The sequence below is a fragment of the Felis catus genome, chromosome B1 (genome assembly GCF_018350175.1).
Source record: "Felis catus isolate Fca126 chromosome B1, F.catus_Fca126_mat1.0, whole genome shotgun sequence".
Lineage (NCBI taxonomy): Eukaryota > Metazoa > Chordata > Mammalia > Carnivora > Felidae > Felis > Felis catus.
In genome coordinates this window covers 146,231,929-146,256,526 of record NC_058371.1, presented here as the reverse complement: position 1 = coordinate 146,256,526, position 24,598 = coordinate 146,231,929, and the positions used below count along the sequence as shown (strand labels likewise).

The window sequence follows — 24,598 nt, the reverse complement described above, 5'->3', positions numbered from 1 at the left end:
AAGACCCCCCCCCCCAGTGGATGCCTAAAACCACAGAGTACCAAATCCTATAAATACTGGGTTTTGTCTGTGCCTACATACTTGTAATAAAATTTAATTTATACATTAGGCACAGTAAGAGATGAATAACAACTAATAAAATATACAATAAGAATAACATAGTGTAATAATGTTATTATATACTGCCATGTAAATGTGGTCTCACTCTCTCAAAATCTTACTGTACTGTACTCACCCTTCTTGTGATGGGGAGATGATAAAATGCCTACGTGATTGGATAATGTAAGGTGAATGACATATGTTGTGACACAGTGTTAGACTTCTGATGATAAATCATAAGGAGGATCATATACTTCTAGACTATGATAACTAAATGGATAACTGAAACCTTGGACAACAAAACTGAAACCACAGCCCAGAAGCAAAGGATCCTTCTTCTGACAAATAGAAGGCCAGTAGTAACTTAACACCACAACACAATACTTTTGTCATCTACCTCACTTATTCAGATGTCATTTATCCAGCAACTTGAAGTCATTGAAACTCAACTAAACACGAGAAACAGAAATACTACAGAACAGCCTCAATAAATATACAAGGTCCATGTACTTTACTAAGAAAGATTCTTGATTTGTTATTTTAAAAAACTGTTTACCCTAATATTATGCTAAGCAAAATTCATCAGAGAAAGACAAATAGCATATGACTTCACTCATATGAGGACTTTAAGATACAAAACATAAGGGAAGGGAAGCAAAAATAATACAAAAGCAGGGAAGGGGACAAAAACATAAGAGACTCTTAAATATGGAGAACAAACCGAGGGTTACTGGAGGGGTTGTAGGGGGGGGGATGGGCTAAATGGGTAAAGGGCATTAAGGAGTCTACTCCTGAAATCATTGTTGCACTAACTTGGAAGTAAATTAAAAAAACAAATTAAAAAGAATCTATTTACCCTAAATACACAGATTAGAAAATAAGATGATGGAGAGAGAGTAAAAGCATGCACCTTTATAATACTCATAAGAAAAAGCAGAGATAGAAAATTAACAATCCACAATTTACATGGAGATACTTTTAAAATTTTTTTAACGTTTACTTATTTTTGAGAGAGTGGGAGAGACAGAGCATGAGCAGGGGAGGGCCAGAGAGAGACGGAGACACAGAATCCGAAACAGGCTCCAGGCTTTGAGCTATCAGCACAGAGCCCGACATGGGGCTCAAACCATGAACCATGAGATCATGACGTGAGCCAAAGTCAGATGCCTAACCAAGCCCACCCAGGCTCCCCTACATGGACATATTTAATGAAGGAAAAACTCAGTCCCTGAGGTCACCACCCTAGTTTGTATGGCATCATAATTGAGGTCCTCATTAAAAAATATTTATTGAGAAACTACCTTGTGTTAGTACTGGGAACTATGGATACAACAGAGAAGAAAACACATTCCTACCTTGGAACTCGTATTCTACCAAAGAGAGACATTACATAAAGAAAGAATAGATCAGAAAGTGGTAAGTATGGATATTTTCAAGCATGGGTAGCTCCCTCTCCTCTAGTTTTGAGGAATTGGAAAAATAAAAGTGAGAGATTGATAATAGGTCAAATATCACTTTTATTATGGACAAAGACTAAGTTGAAGGATATGACTGGTCAACTAAGTAGACCATTAATACTGAGCCCCCAATTTGGACAGGCTTTCCCACCCAGTCACAGGCAAGCCTAGACAAGGGAAGATGTGCTCTTATCAGGAACTGCCTAGGCTAAGACTTAAGGTATATAGAGCCAGGAGGAAGCTGACTGCTTAGTAGGAATCTCTGTCCCGAGAGAGAAGTAGAGAAGTGAACCCCAAGCATGCAGTTATTTCTTTCCAAATGTTCAAATAAGGTATGTCATTTGTTCTTCCTTAGCTGTGCTCTGAGCAAAAGATGGGAGACACACTGTAAGTATTCCACTCATTTAACTCCCTCAACATGGAAGGAGACACCAGCATTTAAAGAAGAAGCATTTCTACCTTTTTCTCCAACAGGCACCAGCTTTTTGATCTTTTAAGTGAGTCTAACCAATAAGTCTATGGTCAACCCTGGGTTTTGCTATCTTTGTCAGAGTAGAGGTTAGAAATTTATTAGAACAATCCTGCTGTTGCCTTCTTGAGGCAACACCTTCCATACCAGCCACTTCTTTTTTGAAGATATTTTTGGGAGGTTTAGAATTTTCTCTTGGAAAACCCTAAAATGAGTTAGAACAGTTTAATACTTAAACTAATTCCAGCGTCATTCTCTCCCAAGGTTGGCATCTCACTCCTTATTCAATGTCTCATACCCAACTGTGATAAGCATATCCAAGAAAGCTTATCAGAGATTTTTTGGTAAAAGTAAACAATTTAAGGCACTCTATAATACCCTGCCAACACAGAGATGCCCCACAATTAGATATAAACTCCCATCTGTTATGTAATTTCAGAGAAAAATGCAAAGTTCAGAGACTAAATCTCTGTGATTTAATGTCCAAAAGTATTAAAATTCAATGGAATCAAATACTCTTGCCCATGTAAGTTAAAGGTCAACAAAATTCAGATCCAAAGTTTTTCTTCCAAAATTTCTTACTCTACTTTAAAGGGGTTCTTGTTGCCTGGGTGAAGTGGGGGGTCCTTTAATCAGCTGCAGCGTGTGCTGTCTCTTACGGGAAGAGAGCGGTTGCCTCAGGGCTACGCAGTGCAATGCCAAGTCTTTGATGTACTTCCCTTATTATAGAGTCCAAAAAGTTAATTGGACACATAAGTATATCACAGCACCAGCCAGCACCCACTAAATTAGAAAATAAACAAATCCCTACCCCACCCCCAAAACTGTTATCTTAGAAAAAATTATGTCTCTGAAACCAAATATTTAGTGTTACAAAGACTCAATGTTATCTTTAAAAAATGAGGACAGTTTTGCCAGAATGTTAATCAGCCTAAACCTGGTGCCCAAAACCCAAGATCTGGAAACTTACCTTAAGTGGGGAGAACTGAATTTTGGTTCATTTTGGCATTAAACATTTAGCATGAAGAGGAGGAGGGAGGGACTTGCTTGTGTATTTTGTCTCTTTTCTAGGTGTGTACACTGAGAAGTTACTGTCTTCTTACAAGGCTGGAATTTTACATTGATGAGGGCACCAATCACCAGTTCTTCAGCAAAGAGCCTTACTTTCCCTTCTTACTTACCTAATTTCCATTGCCCCTGGAACCCCCAATTATGATGCCCCATTAGTAAAGGGAGTGTGGGCTCTATCCAGGATTATATTGTTCACACTCCCCCGAAATCAGATATTTTTGGTCCTAGGCCACCACGCTGTTTCCTCTACTTCTCATCAAGGGGCTGTTAGGCCTGAAAAACCTGCCTCCTATCGAGTAGCTCTCCGTTAGAAAAAAAAATTAACCAATCAAGAACCAACTTGAGACCACGTGGAGGGAACTCTTCACCTATGGAAAGAACACATAAATCCCAACTTAACCTTCCACATCCCTTCCTTGGGAATGGAATTTGGGGCCCTGAGTGTAGTGCTGTCTGCCAGGCCTGGCACTAACAATGAAAACTACACCCTCCTCCCCTCCTCTAGTAAATGCTCTGTAGTGTCCATGGGCCTTGGTTGTTTTGCTCTGTCAAGGTAGTGAATAGGCTTCCTTCCCCTAATGTCACAAAGGACTGCCACGTGGAAAACCACTTTAGCCTATTGTCAGATCTTCACCTCAGCAATATGCAAGGCCGAGCTGCACCTGTGTAGTGAGGCGCAGCAGCCCTTCCTTGGAGCCCCACCGATCTGCCTCTGCCGAGGTCCGTACACTTGCCGAGGCCTGCACATGAGGAGAGCCCGCACCTCCTGCACTTTTGCTTGCTGCTTTTGTGACGGCTGCATTCACACGCAGCCAGTGCCATGACCCAAGAGACCCCTGTGCCCTTGCTGAAGCCCAGGCAGCCCTGGCTCTCAGACACCTAGAAGGCACAGCCTTGACTCTGTAGAAAGATATTGGACTCTGGAAATACCTCTCTACAATGCAGTCATCGACCAAAGGTAAAATATTGCATCGCCGAGGCTGAAAGCCTCTTGCCCCAGCCACAGTAGTTAAAAACTGCCCAAGTACAATCCTCTACAAGTAGCAAAGGTCAGTATACCCTATCCACACAACAAAATCCCCAATGAAAGCTACATACTACTTTGATCACACCAGAATCTTGTTGTTTACATGTTATGGTGCTTCCCCCAGCTTCCAGTCCTTTCTTTATGTCTCTCTCTTTTTCTTTAAAGTTTATTTATTTACTTTTGAGAAAGAGAGAGAGAGAATCCTAAACAGGCTCCACACGATCTGCACAGAGCCCAATGTGGGGCTCAAACTCACAAACCATGAGCTCATGACCTGAACCAAAATCAAGAGTCAGATGCTTAGACAACTGAACCACCCAGGTGCCCCCCTTTATTTCTCGATGCCTCAGATATTAGAGTCTCAAAGTGTCTGATAAATATCACTCCTTTTCCCCTAAATTCCGAACAAATTAAGATATGTGATGACAAAGTATATAGAGCTAGAAATAGCACCTTTGTTACTGATAAAGGCTAAATAAGAGGGTGTGGCTAAAAAGTCGAAAAAGTTATGGAACCTCAGATTGAGGCAAACTTACCCATGCAGTCGCAGACAGCGTTAAACACAGCAGATTCCCTCACTTGCTCTTGGGGAGAAACACACCTCCAACACAAAAAGAAAATGGGAACTGAGCCCCAAACGCCCAGTTTGTTCTTACCAAATATGCCAATCAGGTAAATCCTCCCACTTCCCTGGGGTGGAGCGAACAGAGAGGACAAGAGTTTTACCCTAATTGTGCTCCTTTCACGTTAAAGGAAACACCTGGATAGAGTAAGTGGCTAAAATAAGGCAACAGTAAATGGAACAGAAGAGAATAAAGCATGTAAGCTTGGCAAGGAATGAGAGTGGGATGGCTAGTTTATGTTAACATGGTATTTGAAACGGAGACCTGGCCAAGTAGGGGAGCACACTGTGTGGTATCTGGAAGAAGGCAGAGAGAACAGACAATGCGAAGGTCTTGAGGAAGAGAGGAAGAAGCGCATTTGAGCTTTGTTTTGTTAGAGCAGTGGTTCTCCATCAGGATCCATCCCCCACCCCACGCCAACCCCTGGAGGACCTTCAGCAACGTCTGCAGGTATTTTCTCTTGTCACAATGCAGGGGTATTGCTGTCATCTACTGAATAGAGGCCGGGATGCTAGCAAACATCTTATAATGTACAGGACAACCCCTCCAGAACAAAGCATATGCTAACAGTGCTAAGACTGAGAGACCCTGTGTTAAGCACGCAGAAGAAGCCCATGGAAGAGAGACTGAAGATGAAGCCAGAGAGGAGGCAGAGACCAAGGCCATGCAGAACCTTGTAGATCATGGTAAGGACTTTGGATTTTACTCTGCAACAGTTGTAAAGCCATTGCAGGGTTTTGACGACAAAGGTGGCATAATCAGATGACATTCTTAAAGGATCCATATAAAAATGTCGAGAATGGGTTCTAGGGAGGCAAGGATGGCAGCAGGGAGAGGTTGTTGAGCTCCAGCTAAGAGAGAATGATGGTCCTGGTGGAGGGGGTGAGAAGCGGTGGGGTTCTGAATATATTTTGCAGATAAGATGGAAAGAACTTACTGATGGCTTGGATATGAGGGGTGAGAAACACAGTGGTGTCAAAGATGACTCCAGATGTTTTGGCCTGCACAACTGGAAGAATGGAAATGTCATTGCTGAAACAAAACTGATTTGGGGAGGAAAAGCTTTTAGAAGGAAAATGAGGGGCTCAGTTGGAGAGGTCAGGTAAGAGGTGTTCATCAGGTATCCAAGTGAAGGAGACAACTGTATAACTGGATGTAAGAGAGAAGTTCAGAGGGAGGTTCTGGCTGGTGGTGTTCAAGGTATTTAAAACCCATGAAGTTAGGGAGCTTACCTGAGCACGAGGAGAAGATGACACAGAAGGACTGAGCCTGGGGCACCTGAAAGTTTAGGGCCTTGGCGAAATGACAGTGAACCCTGAGAGGAGACAAGAAAAGCCACTAACCTAGGAGTAAAGCAAAGAGAGTGGTGTCTCGGAAACCAATGTTATTCATAATCATGACTTTAAGCCACTGATAAAAAGATGGAATGTTATTCAGTATGCCCATTTTAAGATAAAGCAGTAGGGTTAGTTGAAATGCATAATACATTTTAACAAGATATCCACTAAGATATCATTTAAAGAGGCTTCATAAGTTATCCCAGTTATTTTGAAAATGCATATATGGTGAATACTGGAGTTTCTGAAGGGCACTCTGATGTAATATAGGCATTCAGTACAGAAGTCCCTTATTTTTATTTGGTTGCCAGCTTACATGGTTGTTGTTTTGTTGTTGTTGTTGTTGTCGTCATTGTTGTTTTTTAGCATGCTGTATTTCATTGATTTTTAAGATTCATACTTTTAACCTTTTGACAGCTCTAAAATCAGGATGTGTCTCACAACCGAGGTGATCGGAAGCATTGTGTTTCAATTAGCAGTGTTTTTTTTTTTGTTTCTTTTGTAGTGGGGAAAAAATAACGGTGACTTATATAATCAAAGGATCATAAATTTGGTAAAATATTTAGATAATACCTTAGGAATGTAACTTAGGTTCAGATCTCCATATACTAAATTGGCATAAAGACAAGAAACCAAGTCAACATCAGCTTACTCCCTTTTTATTAGGCAGGCAACCACCACCCCCTACAGGCTAAGAAGATAGTCTTCACTCCGACCAGAATTTGCAGGCACAGAGGCAGGAGGGATGTTACTAGCAACTCCTCACATTCTCTCTTTAGTTTCTTCAAGGCACCTTAGAAGCTCAAGAGAAAGCTTAGGTATGAAATGAGACAGATCAATAGATTTGCCATGTAAAAAAAGTAGCAGGCACTATCTCCCTGCTGTACACACACCCTTTAAGAACTACACATGGCCAGCTTTTTGCATAAAACCCATAAGCCACACCTTAGTTCAGGCCTGCATCACCCCTCATCTGGAATACCTAACTGCTTTGTAACTGGCCCTCCCACTCCCAGACTTTTACTGCTTATAATCCCGCATGCAAACCATAAATAAATCCTGTAAATGTTTATCTTCAGAATGCCTCCAGAATCCCATTGTTTCTCACTTTCATGCTATCATTCTCTGTTGCAATAATCCCTCACCTGTTCTCCCCCTCCTATCTTTGTTTACTACAGTCGATTGTCAACACAGACTCAGAAGGATCCTTTTCAAATGTAAGATTATGTCACCTTTCTGCCCTGAAACCTCTAATAGAATCTTTTGTCCTCGGAGTAAAAGCCAAAGTCCCTATGATGGCTATATCAGGGGTCAGCAAATTAGAATCCACCTGCTTTTTTTTGGACACAGCCATAACCCATTCATTTACATATTGTCTAGGGCTCCTTTCGCCACAATGGCAGAGTCATGCATTGATTATTCACTTAATAATAATGTTATTACTACTATTCAGTAAGATGTCACATTTCATTCATCACAATTTCAAGGGAAATAACACTTTTCAGAAAATAAATCTAAATGAGAGAAAACCTAAGCTTCTCAGAGGCTGTACCTAGTAGAGATGGTCACATTTTGGGGTGCGGGCAGTGCCTGAGCATGGGAAGTGTGAGCATGAACATGCTCACATGACCAGTGAGTTGGCTCTTTAGGGAAGGGGGCTGGGGAAGCTAATGAGGAGACAAATTTAGCTGAGAGAGCGAGAGAGGTTCTTAGCAGCTGTCACAAATGGCATGGAATTTAGAAAGACAATGGAACAAATGACTGGAAATACTCTAGAGTATTTCTTAGAAGCTTCTTTATGTGTTAGACCCTCTAAAATCTCTGGGACTGCTTCTTTCAGAAAACGACACCAAATTCCTACATTATTCATCAAGGCTTCCGGAGTTGGATTTCTATTGCCTTTGATTTAATTCCAGGTGAAGATTGAGCCACGTGGTACATCAATTTTTATTTATATTATATTTGCCAACATTCTTTGAGAGCTTATTTTGTGCCAGGAACTGTACTAAGTGCTTTGCATGAATTATCCAATTAAATCCTCCCCTCAAAATAAGCAATTTAGAGGTTTTCATTTCCTCATTTTCACAGATGAGGAAATTGAGGCTTGAGGAGGTACATAAACGTGCTCAAGATTATAGTCGGTCAGTTGTATAGCCAAGGTTTGAACTGTCAGATTGGCTGTTTGACTGCAAGTACCAAAAGTGTGGACCAAAGTAACATTTGTTCCCTAAGCAAAGACCCCCCCCCCCCCAGTATAACGTGGAGGATGAAGTGTAGGGTGCAATAGTAAACACAGGAGTGATTAGCATGTCCCACACCATTTCATAACTCTTACCTCTAACTTAGATGCTTCATCTTCTTACCGCTAATGACTTCCTCCCAACTTGGGGACTCTAAGACCATGCACAGAAGACTATAACATTTCTTTCCAGTAAAATCTTCAGGGGCTCACTGAGGGCAAGGGTTGTATTTTACTCACCTTTGTTTTTGTATGACTAGAATAGTCTCTGGCAAATAGTAGGTTTTATTAAATATGTGTTGAATTCTAAGACCCAGAAGAATATTTTAATCTGTCTGCTTTTCAGGATCAAGGTGTTGTATTTAGAATAACACTACAAACGAGCTCAAACTGCTCAGCTCATCCCTCAGGGATAGGGATGCAGAAAACTATTGCTTAAATTGCAGATATTACCTAGGAAGGGCAACACATTGAATAATAATTGATCACTGACACTTTCACCAAAATAGAATTTTTAGTTTTATCATTAGATTCTGGAAGAGCCTCAGGGGAAATGACACAGAAAGAGTAATTATGATGAAGGACAAAGCCTCTGGGTAACAAGAAAGAAGAGGAGAGCTTTGTAAAAGAGGAAGGAAGAAGCTGGGGAAAATTACTTGATGTATTCACTGTTTTACCCATGATTTTAATTATTCCTTGTTCCATATAATTATCATGATGTCTTTAAAAACAGGGCAGAAATTCTGCAACAAATGAAATTGCAAGCCCTAGTTTTTTCCTTCCCCGCGAGGGTCAGATTAACTCTATGAAACACTTCAGTCTTTGACTTAAAGTATATCAGCTGACCTTCCTCTCTTAGCCCCCACCAAGAAACCAGAGTAGCTCTCAGGGCTGTGCATTTCCACTGGCACTGGCACTTTGTAGTTACCTATTTGGGGAAAATAGCAACAATCTCCCCCACACTCCACTTCTCTGGATTTATTTTCCTTATTATTCAAGAGGAATGTAATGTATCAGCAATCAGATCAGCTGGACGCTGCCAATCTGTAAGTAAAAAGACATTGTAAGCTACATATTACCCAGAACTCGTTTGCCAAGAAGTCTGACTTGATTGTTAGGAATAACAATTTTATTGTCAGGCAGCCTATTCCTACACATGCATGTCTAATGCTTCCTCAAGAGACCACTGTTCTCATATAGACACTGTCTCACAAGTAGCATCTAGTGCATTGCTATTGCCTTTTGGTTAAATTAAAAGTCATGTTATCCAACCCCAAGACAGTCACATAAATAACACCTTATGAGAAAGAAAGTCCATAAGGAATATACTCTGGATTCGGTATTGGGATATTTGGCAAGAGCTTGGACTTGTGGTAAAGCTGGGGATGAAATACAAACACTATTTGGCTTTTGGCTATGTGAAGCATAGGAAATCGATCCCAGAATCTCCAGCTATTGCAAGCATACCTGAGATGGTGGAAGAGCCCAGGCAAGTACTGGTAAAGTTGGAGTTGGGTTTAGTGCCCACATGATCAATTTCGCTAATACTATTGTCTGGTTGCTTATCAAGGCACCTACCCAAATTATTTCAAAGGCCACAGTAACAGAAAAAGTGCAGTATGCCCCATTTGTGAGTTATTAAATCTGTGCTTTTTTTCACTCAAATTATTAAAATGCATCTTTTTCCCTCTCTCTCTAACTCTAAACGTTCTTGAGGTTCAGTCCAAGCAAACATTTTCTGAGGTTTCAGGGGAACATTTTTTAACTAAACCCAGACCATTTTGCACAAAGGAAAAGAGGTAAAATTCAAAACACTGGGTCTCATCTTTGCTTTATTTGGTTTCATGGCTGCCTAGGGAATAATAACAGCCATGCTATAATGTTTATTTCCTGCACTGCCAAATCACAGTGCCATACCATTAAATGAATACTGAAATCCATATTAATTAATGGTTAAAGGACAAAGCCAAATAAAAAATACTCAATAATATTCTTAATGTTCAACTCCATAAAATGCATTAAAAATATAAGGTGTGATTCTGAAGAGTAGTCTGTCTTATTACAAGATGAAGTTATTCACTTTTTATATACATACAGATTCCGTTTAAGCTTGACTTACATTTCTTTCCTCTATTTATCAATATAATAGATAATAATTTAAGCAGTCATATGCTGTTTTTCACACCAAGATGTGTTATTTAGCATAAAAAGTAGTATTTTGGAATGCCTTGTATTCTTGATTCAGACCTATTTTTGTTTGTTTTTCAGATCTCTACACTAAATTAAGTTTCTTAAGTATATCTTGCCTAAGCCAGTATGTGGGCCATTTTTATTCATTCTAATACTACCAGAATGTATTAGAATGAAAATAATTATTTTTTTTAGAATAATCATTCTTAATGCTATTGACATTTGTTTTAGTTAGAGCTTTTAATAGAAACAAAACCAATAGAATATATACATATATATTATATATACATGTTTTATTATATGAAGAGGCTTATTATAAGCAATTGAATCACATAATTAAGGAGGCTAAGAGGCCTCAGGACCTGCAGTCAGCTACAGACCCAAGATAGCTGATGGCGTTGGTTCCAGTCTGAAAGCTGGCAGACTTGAGACCCAACAAGAGCTTATTTTTCAATTTAAGTTCAAAGGTAGGAAAAAGACTAATGTCCCAGCTCAACAGTCAGGCAGGAGGAGTTCCATGTTATTCTTGGGAAGACCAATCTTTTTGTTCTATTCAGGCCTTCAGATTGGATGAGGGCCACCCACACTAGGGAAGGCAATCTGCTTTATTCAGTCTACTGATTCAGCTGTTAATCTCATCAAAAACACCCTCTTGGACATACTCAGAATAATGTTTGACCAAATATCTGGGAACCCTGTGGCTCAGTCAAGTTGACACACAAAATTGACCATTACAACATTTGAGTACATCCTTCAATTTGGCTATTCTTCCCAAGAAATCAAATTCTGGTTTTCCACACATAACGGAAAGAAGAGAGAAGAAAGAAGGGGCCACACAAGGACAACAACTCAGGATTGCTTCCTGATCCTTACTTAATCTTAGGAAACCATGTAAAAAACAGTTTCTACCATTTTCCAAATTCTCAATATCAGTTCTACTGAGTTTTTGCCTTTTCTGCAAAACATGAAATGTTTTGTGCCACAATGGCACAGGCACCCAGGGGGTTTAGCACGCACTGGTTCCCCTTACTTGACTGGGAATTACCTGCTCTGGTTCCCAACCAGACAGAACAAACTCTGAACAATCCAACCCATTCCGGCCCTCCTACTAATTACAATTATGTGCACACGTTCTATCTTTGAGGTCTGTTTTCATCTTTCAAGGCACCAAATTAAAGATTCCATCATAGTGCTGATGCCTGATATAATCAGTCTGATGCAGAGATTAATGTGATTGCATTCTTTTCCAGTTTCCTTGCATTAGGTGAAATGCCTTAAAATATACCTCAAATAAAGAGAATATGAATAACAAATAGAAAAAGAAAAGAATTTAGAAAAATCATTAAGAGCCAAAATCAAGAGTTCTTATCCTAAGTTTACGTGAAAAAAATAATGTGTTGCTTATTTCTACATATTAATGGTACTAAAAATCCTTTCTGTCCTCACTGAAACTAAATGATGTAATCCGTATTATTCCATTAAAGGAAGTGCATCTGAATGGCAATATATTACATAATGCTGAAAGTGAACAAATGAGGGAAGGCACCACCATCAGCTCCTCTGTGCTGCTTAACTTGCCTACTTCTCTCAGGATCAAACTTGTTTCTAACACTCACATAATGCTTATATGTATCAGCGACTTTTCCAAGTACAGTAAAACCTTGGATTGAGAGTAACTTGTTCTGCAAGTGTTCTGCAAGATCAGCAAACATTTCTAATAAATTTTAACTCGATAAATGAGCCATGTCTTGCAATAGGAATAATGCGTGATGCCGAATGTGACATGATCACAGCTGAGCCAATGGTTCTTCTCTCTCTCTTTTTCTCTCTCAACCTTGCTGCAGGATTGTAGGTGATCATCTCCCATGCTTGGCTGCTCGGGCTCAGGCTACAGAGTTTGGCAGAAATCAGTGATTTTTCCAAGTGTTGGAAGGTGCCCACAACTGTCACTCGTGTGTTTTTTGTCACTTCAAAGCACCTATGAATACTCCTTTGCTTTTTCATACAAGAGTAAGCTCAGGACTGCTTTGCTTCATTCTAGGTCAGGCTGCCCACATATAGAGACCCTTTCCTCAGCTGTTTTATTGCCAGGTACATTAAATACCGTATATGACAAATTTATTAATACTGTACTGTAGTCCACATCCGTTAGTGATAGTGAAAGTCGTCCTACACAAGAACCCTCCTCTCTCTTGTCTCCGTCATACTAGCCACAAAAGTTTTCAAAGATAAATGCAGGTTAGTTTATTTTTCTTTATATTTTGTATTTTCTTTACTATTTAATATTATATTACAGTATTGGAATCATTTTTATATGAGTATTTTTGGGTTGTAGAACGAATCACCTGAGTTTCCATTATTTCTTATGGGGAAATTTGCTTTGATATACCAGTGCTTTGGATTATAAGCATGTTTCTGGAACAAATTATGCTTGCAAACCAAGGTTTTACTGTACTTTACATGGATCAGCTCATTTACTCTCAGAACAATTCTATGAATCAAATACTATTATTTTTATTCCTCTTTTATAGGTGAGGCAAAAGAAACACAGAGTTACAGAATTCATGTAAGGTCACATAAATAGTCAGTCTAATAGGTGGGACCAAAACCTAGACATGAGGTTTCAGAGTCTGTGATCCTAACCATGACGCATATTGCCTTCTCCCTCATGTGTCAGACATGGTACCTCAAGTCTAACATGAAATACAGGTTAGGCTATCAATTTTTATCTACATATCAGCAAAGCTTCATTTATTTCTAAATTTTTAGGTAGAGAGTAAGTATAAATAGAAATGAAGTCTTTTCTTCCCGTATCCCAGCATTTTATCCTTCAGGGTCTGTGCCCATTTTGCAGCCCTCTGGCCAAGATGTCAGGCTTATCTTCAGCTTCACAACACTCTTGCTGCCTTTGAGATTCCTTGAATTCCTTTCTTGGAAACTCTGAAGCCTTTTAATTCTCTCCTTTTTTTTTTTTTTATTTTATTTTTATTGTTTTTTTTACTATCCATATAACCAATAACCCTTATACCATTTATATATTTCCCTTAAGACTAGCCAAATTAGGGGGCACCTGGGTGGCTCAGTCAGTTGAGCATCCGACTTCAGCTAGGGTCATGATCTTACACTCCATGAGTTTGAGCCCAGCCTGGAGCCCGCTTCAGATTCTGTGTCTCCCCCTCTCTCCGCCCCTCCCCTGCTCATGCTCTGTCTCTGTCTCAAAAATAAATAAGAACATTAAAAATTAATTTAAAAATTTGTAAAAAAGACTAGCCAAGTTAGAGTGTGAGAGGAAGAGTAAAACTAAGGAATGCTTTCTCTGTGACATGCATTTTGTTTACTCTAGCTCATTAAATTAATAAACATTTAGCTAATCAAAATAAGCCTCTATAAGCAAAATTTATCATGTATCTCACCCTCTGCTCCTCCTATATTTAATAATCAATAATTCAATTCTCTTGATTCTTAAACTATTCCTGGTTTTAAGATTTTTCATTTTTTCTAGATAAGCTTTGGTGAATTTTACCTATCAACTCTTTGATTTGCTCTTTAATTTTGCTCACGGATCTCACGGTCCGTGAGTTCGAGCCCCGCATTGGAATCTGTGCTGACAGCTCAGAGCCCGGAGCCTGCTCCGGATTCTGTGTCTCCGTCTCTCTGACCCTCCCCCATTCATGCTCTGTCTCTCTCTGTCTCAAAAATAAATAAACGTTAAAAAAAATTAAAAAAAAGATTTTTCATTTTTTCTAGATAAGCTTTGGTGAATTTTACCTATCAACTCTTTGATTTGCTCTTTTTCTTTTTTAAGTTTATTTGTTTTGAGAGAGAGAGAGAGAGAGAGAGAGAAGGGGAAGGGTAGAGAGAAAGACAGAATCTCAAGCAGATTCTGCACTCCTAGTGCAGAGCCCAACACAGGGCTCGAACCCATGAACCATGAGATCATGACCTGAGCCAAAATCAAGAGTTGGATGCTCAACTGACTGAGCCATCCAGGTGCCCCAACTCCGTGATCTGCTGTTGAGACTGTTTCTCATATCTCAAATGGCTGAAAATAACTTCAGGGTCTCTGCTCACTTCACAATGATTTGATTTCTTTAAGAAATCCACTACACACACACACACACACACTCTTCTGACCCTATGTTGGCCAATTATACTTTTCTTAGGAGTTTGGAATAAAGGCTCAGATACAGTTAATTAACTTCCACCATATGATTAGAACCAAGATAATGCAAACTTGAGACTGGGGTGTAGCCATCTACCCCCATGCACACAAAGAAGCAGATAATTCCAGTTAATAGAAAAGAATAAAGCAGAATGATGAGCAGATCAGAGACCAGAGACTGAAGAGAAAGAGTGTTGCCTGGATTCAAGATTTATCTTTTCAATTCCTGCTCCAGTAGGCCAGAGGCTCAGATGTTCTTGGGGTTCTGTGAGATAGAAAAATATCTTCCCAATATATTATTTCTCTTAATGTTGTTGATATTTTAAACTATCTCAAATTGGCTTTATTCATTAAAAATGCATGTTATACTGTGTTTCCCATCCACCCCTATGAACTATTTGTGTAAGTTCATGGCCTCACAAAGCCACTTCTATAGCAGTTAAGAAAAATATATAATTTGATAAAAATTTCACCCAATATATGCTGACATGCTATAATTACCTCAATCCATTAGCAAAATCACAGTGACTATCAGTGTACAAATGATGACACTCAGTTACCCTCAAAGCTGCCAAGATATGCAGCAGCTTAAGGAGAAAAGAACATTTAACAGATAAAAATCCATGTGACTGAACTGTGATAAAGATGGAGAGTGACAGGTATGTTCAGAATCATTCCCTGCTTCATCAGTAATTCAGGATGACATCCTTTAAGCAATGAGAATGTAGCACAGACTGAATTATGCTACGGTAACTCCCAAATCCCAGTGGCTTAAAGAAAAAAAAAAACAGGTATATTTATAATTCATGCTATATGTCCACTGTGAGTTGGTGGGGACTCTTGTCCACAGAGTCACTCAAAAATCAAGGCTAAAAGAAAAACTGTTTTATAGCTTTACCATTGGGGATGTGCCAACACCACAGTCCTCACAGCAGAGGAAAGGCATTTGGTGAGTCCAACTCCAGGTTTCCTATACTTCTGCATAAAACCAACACATGTCATTCTGCCCACAGTCAATTGGCCAGGATTGGCTATGTGACCTGCCTAATGCAGGGGGATGGTAAATGTTAACGAGTAGATGGAAGCTTTGGTGAGCATCTCTCTCTCTTGCAAAAGTCACATGAACAGATTTGATTTTTTCTTATTTTAAGTGCTACACTGAGCTTAGTTCCTAATTTCTTAAAGCTAATGTTAGCATTTTCATCAAAGTAATTGTACTTCACTCAGATTAGAGACTAGTGACAAAGGGCCAAAGTAACTTTGTGAGATTCAACACTTGCATGAGAAGGTAGTGTCCAGTAGCTCGGCTGACTGTGTTCACACACATGGAAAACCTCATTGTGATGTAGGACTGCACCAGGAGTCAAGAGATCCAAGTTTTTGCTTTGGCCATGTTGCTAACCATTTATCACTTTCTCATTAATTTATCTGAATCTCAGTGCTTTTTCTGTTAAATAGGAAAAGGAAGGCATGGCCTGGATCAGTGGCTCCTGACCAAAACCCAACAGATTAAAGCTGGTTCATAAGTAAACTCTACTCATATGTGACAAGGAGAAAATGAATAATGTAAAATTTTCATGAACTACATTTATTTAATAGAAGGAATTATCCTATATACTGAGAGTAGATATTTCTTAAATTTTTACTGTTAAATAGCTTTTCTTCTATGAAATGTGGGCGAGTCTAAATTTTCCTTTTGTTAATCAGCAAATTAAACGTTCTTAATCCTATTACAGCCATCAAATTTTTAAATGATACGAGTATATGAACCTCTGTTTTGAGCCATGAAGAAGTAATCGTGACTGGATTTATCCTCCCACACTATACAAGTAGAAAACCAGACAAAACATATCAACAACTGCTTTCAGATATCGGACAGCAGATAGTACAGGGCTGTGGTCTCTCATAATAGGAAAATGAATGATAAACCCTAGTTTCTTGCCTGGAAAACAGGCAGGGAGAGGGAGCACAGAGCACTGTCCTCTCACTGAGTTGAGGAGACAGCACAATAGGGGAAGGTGAAAGCATCTAGAATTTGTGGGGCAGAAAACCTGAGAGGAGACAGTTCTTCTTGAATCTTTCACTCAATACCAATCTGAGCTTGCAAGGGTTCATACTCCATAAGGTGGGATTAAGAAACATCAAACAGCAGTGCACCAAACAATTCACAGAGTTCATTCAGCACTACAAAGAGTTTCTGTCCCACAAGTTACATTGAAAAGATTTCACAATCTAGGAGATGGTAGATAGAGTCCTCAGAAGTATACTTCATTACCCTTAGCCTAAAGACTACTCCAGACATGCCCAAACAAAGCTTAAATGCAAGCCTCAACTAGGTCAAACAGACTCCAAGTAGCTTACTTGCCTGCCAGAATAAAGCCCAAAAATATTTAAAAGAATACAACAAAATCCAGCAATAAACAACATAAAATTCATACCAGCTGGAATCAAAACAAAAATTAACAGGCATGAAAAGAAACTGGAAAATATGACCCAAAAGCAAGAAAAAGACCAATCAATAGAAACAAATCCAGAAGTAACAGAGTTAGTGGAATTAGAAGACAAGGACATTTTAGCAGCTATTTTAAATATGTTCCATATGTTCAAGAAGATAAAGGGAAGCATAAATATGATAAGGACAAGTACAGAAGATATATAAAGGACCCAAATGGTATTTATAGAAATTTTGTAGTCTTCACCCCCCAAAAGACATGAGCTGCCAATGACCATATGAAAAGGTGCTCAACATCATTGGTTGTCAGGGTAAGGCAAATTAAAACTCTGAAATGGGATACCACTGCACACCCACTGGAATGTATAAAGTTTGAAAACCTAACAATATCAGGGATTTGTTGATGATATAGAACAATCAGTACTCCCATATATCATTAGTGGGGATTTAAAATGGTACCACCATTATAAAAAATTGTTCATCAGTTTCTCATAAAGTTTAATATATACTTATCATATGGCTCAGTAATTCTACTCCTCGAGTTTTAACAGACAGAAATAGAATGTAACACTATGCAAAGACTTGTACATTTATGTTCATAACAGCTTTGTTCCTAATAGTCCCAAACTGAAAACAACTCAAATGTCCATCAGCAAGTGAATGAATAGTATAAAAACTTAGTATATACATGCAATGTAATGTATGTAATGAATGATCTCCTGATACATGCAACAGCATGAATTAATATAAAAAACAATATGATGGGAGAAAGAAGACAGAACAATCCATTCACATAAATATCTAGAAAAAGGAAATCTAATCTATAATGACAGAAAGCAGATTGGTGGTCACCTAGGGTTAGGGCTGTCTGCAAAGGGGCACTAGGGAACTTCTAGGAGTGACAGAGCTGTTCTATATTTTGACAGTGGTGATCTCTACACAAAGGAATATAGTTGTCAAACTCATCAACTGTGAACTTAAATGTGTAAATTGAACTGAATATAAATTACACTTCAGTAAAGTATTTTTGTAAACAGACATCAAGAAGTCACAGAATACCTAGGAGGATTAAAGAGACAATATATAAGAATACACATCCAAGAAGAATGATTTGCATTTGAAGTCATGCAAACCACAGTTAAATACCAAGGTGGAGACCATTCAACGATTACAAGTCATTCATTCCTTCCATTGCACTCCAGGGCACATGCATGCACACGTGCGCACACTAACACACACACCACTTCTGACAGTGAAGTTAGTGGAAGATCAAAGAGAGGCATGCACAAGTTATCAGAAACTCTGTAGGGTGGGCAAAGTGATGAATGCCTAGGAAGTGAGGACTGAGACTAAATTTGCTGTTTCCTGTTCTACATGGCGATTAACACTCCAGCCCCATAACCCCAAAACCACCAGCAAAACAATTGCTAATCTGTTATTCATAACACCGATGTGTGAATGGTGCTTTGGAGGAAAGGGGGGATGTTTATACTAGAGGGGGAAAACACAGCAACTTTGGGAACAAGGGTAGAGAAGGAAGAGTAGCTAAAGTTAAAGCTTGGTGCAGAGATTTCAATTATCAGACAGAAGAAGAATCTAAGCTCCTCCCAAAACTTTAAGAATCCACAGAAATATCAGGAAGACATTGGGTTTCCCACTTTATCTGATACAAGTCTGAGGGTTTTTTATTTGATTATTAATGGAAGCGATGACTCCAAATACCTGGAAAACGAGGTGGAAAGAAGTATCTTATTCAAACACTATACCATTTGATCTTTACAACACTCCTGTGAGGAAAGGTATTATCTTTTCCACTATAGGTGAGGAAACTGAGATGCTCAGAAGTTGAGCAATGAATCAAAGGGCATAGAGACAGGATGTGGCCATGGCACAATCCCAGGCTGCCTAACACTGGCTGCTTAACGATTCTCTATTGAGTAAAACCGGTAAGTAAATAAATATAAGTAATAAAAACATAAAACTAAGAACTACAATAGACATAGAACAAGAAATGACAGTAGGAGGGGCAGCTGGGTGGCTCAGTCGGTTGAGCGTCTGTCTTCAGCTCAGGTCATGATCTCACGGTCTGTGAGTTCGAGCCCCATGTCAGGCTCTGTGCCGACACACAGCTCGGAGCCTGGAGCCTGCTTTGGATTCTGTGTCTCCCTCTCTCTCTGCCCCTCCCCCGCTCATGCTCTGTCTCTATGTCAAAAATAAATAAAACATTAAAAAAAAGAAAGAAAGAAATGACAGTAGGAAAGATGCTCAGTTTTGCTAAACCAGTCATAGAGGAAGACTATGGTCATTTGATTTTATTATTTTGCCAAATATTTTTTGAGCACTTAATAATTACTCTACTAATAAGGAAATACTAACTCCTAAGCATATGCTTTTTTTATAATCAGTAATGGCTTCCCTTAGTATTAAGTAAATATTAAACATCGAAACAAATACTACTTCCGGTAAAACATTTAATGCAAATTCTATGATAAATGTAGACCCATTCATTCTATGAGCATTATTTAACACCTACTTTAAGGTACTATGTAGATGGACTAAACCGATCTGATAAGATATTGTTCTTAATTCAAAATAAACTTAATCATATGCCAACTGATAAGTTGGCTGGAACCAATAATCATTCTGAAACTACACATCGTTCTCTAAAGCCAGTTTCACACTATGGTCTGCAAGTTTATTTTCAACTCAGTTCACTTAGGAAAGTATTTCTGTAACTATCTTTTTTCTTTGCCTGCTATTGAAGTCATTTTACACAGATTTCAACTCCACTCAATTATTTTAGTTCTAAATTGACTTATATAAGGAAAAGTTAAAAAAAAAAAAAAACTAGCATCAAGAGAAAAAAAATTAGCATACCTATTATAAGCCAGGCACTGGGCCAGTAGTTGGCATTATAAAGATGAAAAGATGGAGTTTCCCCTCAAGGAGATCACAATTTGACAGAGGCAGTAAAAATGGAAGCAGATAGCTGTCATATAGGATGATGCATGCTATACTGAAAGGGAGTATGATGTTCTATGGGAGAAGGATAAATGTGCAGTTAATTTGGTCAGAGATCTACAAAGTACAGAAAAAAATAAACTTTTTTCAGATTATAACATTTTATTGCTTATGTTATTTCAAAAGGTAGTTACATGGTGCTTGGCACACAGCTGGTACTCAAAATATGCTTGTTGATGACAATGTAACCAGGATGATTTTTATGTTTTTTTTTATTCTTCAGTTTGGCTTGAAAACAAACAGCTTTCATAATTATCACTTGATGAATAACCTTCCATACTTTTATGCTTATATAAATGAATGTGTGTGTGAATAACGTGTGTATGTGTGCATAAGCTCAAGAAGCTGACATTTTATTTATTTTATTTTATTTTATTTTATTTTATTTTATTTTATTTTATTTTATTTTTGTTTATTTTTGAAGGAGAGAGAGACAGAGCATGGCAGGGAGCAGAGAGGGAGGGTGACACAGAATCCAAAATGGGCTCCAGGCTCTGAGCTATCAGCACAGAGCCTGACGTGGGGCTTGAACTCATGAACTGCGAGATCATGACCTGAGCCAAAGTTGGACACTTTACTGACTGAGCCACCCAGGCACCCCAAGAAGCTGACATTTTAAAGTTATGAGCTGATTAGAAGTCTCTCAGTGATGATGACTGGCATTTCACCTTGAACAGCTCTTCATTCTTTTTTTTTTTAATGTTTATTCATCTATTTTTGAGGGGGGGGGAGGGCAAGGAGAGAGGTTAGAGAGAGAATCCCAAGCAGGCTCTGCACTGACATCACAGAGCCTGATGTGGGGCTCAATCCCACAAGCCATGAGATCACAACCTGAGCCAAAATCAAGAGCTAGATGTTCAACCAACTGAACCACTCAGGCACCCAGAACAGAACTTCATTCTTAGCTGAGTCTTATCAGTGAACTATTTTGATCATTTGAAACATTTTGATGTAAGATAGAAGGTAGAACTGGAGTTTTCAGGCTTGGCCAAGTAATACTGCCTGTTATACCGAATCTGAGAATACCAGAGAAAGATGCTTGAATTCACATTAGGAGACTGAGAGCATCCCTGTATGAAAGACATTGAGACTGATATTAGAATTTGATGTATATAGAATACCTCTGCATACTGAGGAGGCCCCAGCTAAGGCCAGCAACTACAATTAGACCAAGGGCTCTGAAGAAGTCACTCAAGGTGACAAAACATGGTCAAGGATTGGTGTCCTTAGCTCAATGCCAAGACCTCGATTCTCATGAGGGAGACTAGATTTGAGCATGTCAAGAAGCCAAAACTAGAATCCCTTCCCTCTCTCAATTACCCTGTCACTTTAGGTTGAGTGAACTGTAAGGAGGGTGATCATATAATTTATTATCCAAATCAAGACATTTTGAGAGTGAAAGGGAATACTATTAATAATTTTTGCTTTGTTAAAAATGGTATTGTGTGTGGCTATCAATTAAAGGGATTTAATGCTGGGAACTCAGAACAATATGGTTGTGTCTCACTTTAATTGTTTATAGCACTGACCATGAGTGAGATGAATTTTTCCTCCCAACATCTGGAAGAATCACTGCAAGTTTCTTGTCTTTTTTTTTCTGTCAACCACTGGGCGATGCATTTTTATTTGTGTATGTATGTGTGTATGTATGTATTTAGGCCCTGGAAAGCTTAAAATAATTTACTCTCTGCCTCTCTACAGAACAAGTTGGCAACCCTTGATCTATATCATTCAGGGTATATAGTAATACTTCTTTACATGACCATTTAAAATTTCTTGCTCTTTTGTTTGCATTCCATATTAGAATCACTGCAGTTGAATGAATGGCCTGCATGAATGGAAATAGAAGATGAAGTCAGAATCAAGCCCAGGGACACTGCTTCACCAAATCAGAGAGAACGGGTCTTCAATATAGGAAGAGACAGCAACAGTAAGTGATGAATTTACTTGGAATGCCATGTTTCAGATACCTCATGCTTGGTAGCTGACTTACCCTGTTAGAACTAATTTCCTATAGTGGTCATGCAGACCTCTGGCCTCTGGAGGTCAGGCCCATACTTATTCTGAAAGTTTCAGCCCTTAATGTTACTCTTCAAAGAGCATCTCCCTGGTCTTTCAGTATAAATTGAAAGCCCTACTAAAATGTCAGCTCACAGGGAATAGACAAAACCAGAGAGTAGATTATATTGCTTAAAAAAATATATGTAAAGTATGACATGAGAGATAGAGAGAAACCCTGGAAAACACCAGTATTTCAAAGGATAGAGAGGAGGAGGGAAGTTACAGATTGGTGGCTAAGATTATAATAGCTAACATTTTCAAGTGATGGCCATGTGCCAGGAATTCCATTAAGTGTTTCTTCACATGATGTATTTTATCTATTCATGGAATGTTTATTTCCATAAGGTAAAATGCCGCATGCTGATTATTTCTTGTTAACCAGACAGACACTTTAGGTGTCCTGGAGTCTGTACTACCTGGGGTAGAAAATACCAAATAACTAGTTATACAACCCTAACTGTGATAACAGTATAACAGAGAAATACTGAACCCTGTGAACAGTGAAATAGGGAGCTCAGCCTAGCCTAAAATTAGAAAACTCAAGGTTCTGGAATATTAGATTTCTGGAATATTAAAAAACTCGAGGAAGTCAGGGTTTGGTAAGGAAAGAGAACACCCTGAGTTTCATTTGAGGCACACAGAGTTTGTGGATGCCTGTGAACACAAGTAGGTTTGTAGATAGATGGCTGGCTGTGTAGCTCAGAGGACAAGTCTAGCTAGAAAAACTAGTGTAGGAGTCACCAGTGCAGAGGTAAGAACTGAATCCATGGACATGGACAAAATGACCCAGGGAAAGAATAAAACATGAGAAGAGGGTTTCAAGAAACCACAGCCACTTAAATACTAAATAAAAAAGGATGAACCAGAGAAGGTGACTGACAGGGGGAGGAGGGGCAGAGAGATAGGTGAAAAAAACATGACAGTGTGGTGTCCAGGAAACCAAGAGAAGCAAGCGTTTTCAAGATAGATTGGTCAAAATTATTGAATGTTGTGAGTTCAAAAAGATGAGAATGAACAATGCATGGGATTTCATGACCCAGAATTGCAAACTACGGGGCAAGTCATTTCAGGAGAGCCTAGGACTGAAGACTATGCCTCCAACTAGGGTAAAGAGCTTAGCATGTACCGTTCTCTATTTTATTCTCACACCTGCCCTGTGATGAGGATACTGTTAGTACTGTTGTCTTACAAGTGGTGAAACTGAGGTTTTGAAAGGTTAAGAATCTTGTGTGAAGCCTCACAGTGAGTAAGTGGTAGAGGCAGAATGCAAACCTTCATCTAGATTCCAGAGACTGCACTATGGAGTAGTTTCAGGAAATCCAAGAAATAATCTCAAGGGGTTGGTTAACCTTTTAAGTGATGCAGGGAGGAAAACTGAATGATAAATGAACAATATTCATTGGATTTCATAATTAAGAATTCAACAGAAATCTTTATCAGAACAAATCCATTAGACTGGTGGGATGGGAGCCTGATTTAAGGAGTTAGGAAAAAATGGAACTGAGAGAGTAGTGAGTAGAGACTACTCTTCAAAGATATCTGTTTGTGAAGAGAAGAAAAGAGGGATAATGGCAAATGATGGAGACAGTGCAATGAGAAAGGTTTCCAAGATGAGAATACCCAAGCATGCTTATGGGTAGAAGAAGGGCAGCAGGAAAGGAAACAGATGACTCAACAGAGAATGTGCTGACAGATGGAACAACACCTTGCATGTGCCTTGAAAGCATGAGATGACAAGCTGTGTAGGGGAGCCTGGGTGGCTCACTTGGTTAAGCATCCGACTCTTGGTTCCAGCTCAGATCATGATCTCATGGTTAATGAGTTCAAGCCCCATGTGGAGTTTGAGCTCCACATCGGGCTCTGCACTGATGGCTTGGAGTCTGCTTGGGATTCTCTCTCTCCCTTCTCTCTCTGCCCCTCCCCTGCTCATGTATGCACTCTCTCTCACAAAATAAATAAATAAGTAAACTTAAAAAAAAAAAGTGATGTAAAGTGGTTGCTTCAAGAGTGAAGTACATTCTTCTTTGGAGACTAAAGGGGAAGGCAGGAAGGAGGTTCATGACTTAGGCAAAGGAACAGACAACTGGCTTAATTTTCCCTGTGAAGCAGGAGGTTAGATTGTCTTCTGAGACTGATAGGTGCAAGGGTCAGGCTTTAGGGATTTAGGATATTGGTTAAAATGGAAACATGACATTGGTGGGGAGGGGCGATGTGCTTTTTAAAACAATGTGGTTTGGGGGCACCTGGGTGGCTCAGTCGGTTCAGGATCCGACTTTGGCTCAGGTCATGATCTCGTGGTTCATGAGTTTGAGCCCCGTGTCAGGCTCTGTGCTGACAGCTCGGAGCCTGGAGGCTGCTTCAGATTCTGTGTGTCTCCCTCTCTCTCTGCC

At 39.2% G+C, this 24,598-nt stretch overlaps 1 long non-coding RNA gene across 1 annotated transcript; it reads left to right on the top strand.

Moving 5' to 3' along the window:
* Positions 1 to 4,963: 4,963 nt before the first annotated feature.
* On the top strand, positions 4,964 to 23,081 carry LOC123385045. The gene is made up of 3 exons (XR_006597015.1): positions 4,964 to 5,196; positions 5,283 to 5,432; positions 21,952 to 23,081. It is a non-coding gene; the product is annotated as an uncharacterized LOC123385045 (long non-coding RNA).
* Positions 23,082 to 24,598: the final 1,517 nt, after the last annotated feature.